Genomic DNA, 5,213 nt, shown 5'->3' on the forward strand with positions numbered 1-5,213 from the left:
GAGAGGGTCTTTTGGTTCAAAGTGCTCTAGAGGCAGGGAGCTCTCTGAAGCTTTTAATATAATTTATTCTGACGTAATTTAATATATGCTTTCCTTTTAATATAAATAAAACCCAAATACACAATGTTTGCCAACATTGCACTGATTTTCTTACTTAAAGAGGTTTTAACTATTCCCTGTAAGGACCCAAATTCTCGGTTCATTACTTACTTTTCACCTGGAAATTTCTTATGGCAACAGTGAAAATGGGTGCTCATCTGATAATATTTCTTCAAGAAGTCAACCTCGGGGCACCTGGGTGGCTTGGTTAAGCGACCAACTCTTGATTTCCACTCAGGTCATGATCTCAGGGTCAAGGGATAGAACACCACATTAGACTCTGCACTTAGCGGAGAATCTACTTCTGTCCTTCTCCCTGTCCCTCTGCCCCTCCATTCTCTCTCTAAAATAAATAAATAAATCTTTAAAAAATCTTAAAAGGGGCGTCTGGGTGACTCAGTCGTTAAGCATCTGCTTTCTGCTCAGGTCATGATCCCAGGGTCCTGGGATCAAGCCCCGCATGGGGGTGCCTTCTCAGCGGGAAGCCTGTTTCTCCCTCTCCCACTCCCCCTGCTTGTGTTCCCTCTCTCGCTGTGTCTCTCTCTGTCAAATAAATAAATAAAATCTTAAAAAAATGTATTAAAAAAAAATCAACTTCTCCCCTGTCATTCGTATGACCTTGGAGGTTATGACTAGTGGGCTAGATACAGTGAGAGAGATCTGCAGAATCCAATCAAATGTCATTTTGATGGGTTCAAATGGATTCATGGATAATAGGGAGACAATGAAAAGAATCCATAATAGAATCAAATAAATAGTCAAGTGGTTACCAGCCTAACTGTGACTTAGGTACAGTCATTCAACTTAAGAATGAGGTCATGTGTAACTTGAATTCAAGCAACTTAGTAAGATCACACTGTCGAATTATAGTTAATGTTAATCTGTTAGAACCACTTTACAAATAAATGTATATTGTAAGAAAAAATATCCCTATAGCTATATTCCTAATATTAAGAAAACTGTGTCAATCCTTTTGAGTTAGTTTGAGCCAGACAAATAATGTCATAGTGAATTTATATGTCACCAAGATTGTTGGGAAATATCAACTTCCTGTGAAGTATAAGATATAGCTTATAACTCCAAGTGAACAAACACCATTTTCTACCATAAACATTCTCCCAAATGTAGTTACATATTAGTCTTAAGATTGTAAGTCAAAATCCTTGAACTATAAGAATAAAACTTTCAGTACTTTTTAGCAAACCAGACAGGATTTTAACTCTGATGACAAGATGCAGAAAGTGGATAGAATTAGCTTACATTATTTGTTCACAGGTGTGTAAATATTCACTATTATTTCTTCTACCTAATAAGATTTAATGGTTACCTCAAGGCTTGTTTTTTCAGAGCACCTGTATCAACAATCTGCAATTTTTCCAGGATTCTTCTTTAGCAACAACTAACTGGGTCTTAGAGATTCTGCTGCCTCTCACATTTTCTAGCCAAAGCTGAATGAAAGAATTTGTGGTGTACAATCTGTTTCACAATCCCATTCAGAAAGCATGGACTCAGACTCACATTGGCGCCATGATTAGGGAAGATGGCTCTGTTTCTCCTTGTCCTGGAGAATGACCGTTCCTGTTCTTATATCCTGCCACAGTCTCTGGTCAACGTGCAAAATGGCCAGCTTAAATAAAACCTCAGAGTTTGCTTGGAAATCCTCTCATTGATTAGAATTACTTCATTGTTCCCTTTGTGGATGTTATAGATTGAATTGTATCTTCCAAAAAAAGATCAATTCAAGGCCTAATTTCTAGTCGCTCAGAATATGATCTTATTTGGAATCAGGGCCCATGCAGATTTATCCAGGTGAAGATGAGGTCATTATGGTGGACCCTAGTTCGATATGAGCTGTAACCTTATAAAAAGGGGAAATTTGGACAGACACATACAGGAGGAAGATGATGTGAAGACACAGGGAGGCAACGTGAAGGTGGAAGCAAAGATGGATGAAGCCAGCTGCAAGCCAAAGAGCTCTAAGGATTGCTAGGTGGCACCAGAAGCTAGGAAGAGGCAAGGAAGGATTCCACCCAGAGTCTCAGAGGAATGACAGCCTCGCCAACACCTTGATTTTAGACTTCTAGCCTCCAGAAATGGAGAATCTGGGAATAACGTGTGCAGTTGGTATCTGTCTCAGCCTGCATTCCCCTCCCTAGAAAGCAGAGCTACAATAATGGCTTTGGGGCAGGTCATTTATTTTGACAAGGAATCCCAGGGAATAGGAGTAAAACAATAGAACTGGGTGCATAAGTGAACTGGTCATTGCTTGGATAACTGAGGCTCCATCCTGCCGGCACCTCTGAGGAACATTTTGGAATGCGCCATGGATCTGCCCAAGGAATGGTAGAGAAGCGCATTGAAAGAAGTGGGTTAAGCATCTGCCTTTGGCTCAGGTCAGGATCCCAGGGTCCTGAGATCAAGACTCATGTTGGGCTCCCTGCTCAGCAGGGAGTCTGCTTCTCCCTCTCCTGTCTGGTTACCCCCTACCCCTGTGCTCGTTCTCTCTCTCTCTCTCTCTAATAAATAAAATATTAAAAAAAGAGAGAGAGAAAGAAGAAGCAGAAGCACTAGTGTCTTTTTCCCACTGGATTTCCTCTCCATGGTGTCACATCCCTTATGTTCTGGGGTCTGTGCATATGGGAATGCAGAGCTATGGGAATGCAGAGCGGTCCCCAGGAGTGCTTTACTATGGGTCTGAGACAAGGGTGAGAAGCAAGAGAGGTAGGGGTGCAGGGGGGTGTGGGCTGTCAGGCTCACCTGAGCGGAGCTGGTGGGCTACAGCCGTGGCTGGAGCACAGGCTGAGAGGCTGTGGCTAGCACATGAGAGTCATCCCAAAGTACTTGGAGACTTGGTCTTATTAGGGTACTGGGCAACTCATTTAGATTTTAAGCTGAAAAGTCCAAGAAAATTTTAGCCTATAAACAGCACTGGAGGGGCGCCTGGGTGGCTCAGCCGTTAGGCATTAGGTGTCTGCCTTCGGCTCAGGTCATGATCCCAGGGTCCTGGGATCGAGCCCCGCATTGGGCTCCCTGCTCTGCGGGAAGCCTGCTTCCCCCTCACCCACTCCCCCTGCTTGTGTTCCCTCTCTCGCTGTGTCTCTCTCTGTCAAATAAATAAATGAAATCTTAAAAAAAAAAAAAAAAACCCAAAACCAGCACTGAAACATTGAGAAAACTTACCCATCATATTTATAAACGTCATTTATTAGATTTGTAAGAATTGTTTAAGTGCTTGCAAAAACTTTGGTTTGCCAGACAATTGAATTAGTTCAAAAAGAAAATTAAGTGCATTGGATTCATCAATACAGTTAAAATATTTAAAGGAATTAAGTTATGAAAGTCTCCTTTAAAATGATTGTGAACATTTGTGAAATTTATAAGTAGAACTTGTCTCTAAATTAAACTTGAAAACTTAGGGAAAACCAGGCCTTTGAATGATTTGAATATTAACTTTAAATCCCAAAGTAGCTCCTGAATAATCTTTTTTATATGAACAAGCTACTCCTAAAGACTAAAAAAATTCATAGTTATATCTTCCAATGCTATAGAAATCTTTTTTCTCCTATCCTGTTCATCTGAAAAATGAGTTCTTCAAAAGTGGGATAAACACAAGATATCTATTTTGCAACTTAAATTTTGTATCAGTTGGGGTTCTTTGGCTGCAAACAAAGAAAATCAATTTTGGCAAAGCAAAGGGAATTTCCTGAAGGATCCTGGGTAGTTCAGAGACTTAATGAAAAGGCTGAGATCCAGCCTCTGAAATGGAAAGAAATCCAGTCGTCCCTGGAGTCTAAGCAGGGTGTGTGGACTCTGTCCTAGGCAGATTGATTTGCAGGTGTCAGAGGCCGCTCTGGCTTTTTTCTGACAAGAGGAGTTAATACTGGGAGTTGTGTGCTTGCCAGATTCATGAAAGGCTGGAGAAGTGGGCTGTAGACCACCACCACAAGGCTGACCTCCTCCAGGAGCACTCACTTTGCCCCTGCCGTGAAGTCAGAGGGTCCTGTAAGCTGTCCTTCCGCTCCCACCCGCCTCGCCTTTCAGAGGACCAGAGCATCTAAGTCTCCCACAAGCCTCTCCTGCTGCTAGAATGACTAGAGGTCAAGCCACGTTCTCCCGGCATGCACTGGAGAGTCTTTCTTACCACCTGGGGCCAGCCCAGCATCCTCAGCCCAGGCCTTGACTTTGTTTTGGTTGCTCCATTGCTGGGAAACAACGGCCTGACAATTAGTGGTATAAGACCATGAGCATGTCATTATGTCACTGCTTCTGTGGGTCAAGAATACAGATGGCACACAGAGGACAGGGCTGTCTCTGCTCCGTGGGGTCTGGGAATACTCGAACAGCTGGACTCTGGAGTCCCCAGAAGGCTTCTTTGCTCACGTATCAGGTGCCTGACTGAAGGACAGCTCCGTTGGGGCAGCTGACCAGAGCATGTGCATGTGGTCTCTCTGGGACACCATCTTGGGTGGTGGAATTTCTCACATGGAGCCTCGGTTCTTCACATACACAGGTTCCACTGAGCAAGATGGAGACAACTTGGCCTTTCATGACCCAGCCTTGGAAGTCACACAGCACAACTTCTGCTCTGGTCAAAGCGGTCACAAGCCTGCTTGGATTCAAGGGGAGGGAGGCAGACCCTGCCTCTTCATTGGAGGAGTGTCAAGAATTGGCAGCGTTGTACCCTTCCGAGGCGACACTCATGGTCCTCCATGAAGCTCCACTGTCCCATTTGCTATAGATCAGCCTGGGATCCTACACCTGGAGTGCCCTAGCCAATGCGCTACCGTAAGTGGGTTACTGCAACACGAATCCTCACAGCCCTGGGGTGGGGGGTGGTCCTGGGTCAGCCAGAGAATCTGGGCTGGTCCCCTCTAGCCAGAGCAGCCTCATAATCCACCCTGATGTGCAATATACATGTTCTCATTCCCTAGGTGTACACGAGGTGGAAAAAGTTGGGGCCTACTGCACTACACCATAAGCTCCTTGCAGATGAGAGCTTTGTTGCTTTCTTCATCACTATATCCCCATAGTGCTTGACACATAGCACGTGCTCAACAGTTGTTGAATGAATGAATTTGCTTTACAGCTCAGCCTGGCTTTGTCTGTCAGGGAAG

The sequence above is a fragment of the Mirounga leonina genome, unplaced genomic scaffold, assembly GCF_011800145.1.
Source record: "Mirounga leonina isolate KUSES-001 unplaced genomic scaffold, KU_Mleo_1.0 Mir_93, whole genome shotgun sequence".
Taxonomy (NCBI): Eukaryota; Metazoa; Chordata; class Mammalia; order Carnivora; family Phocidae; genus Mirounga; species Mirounga leonina.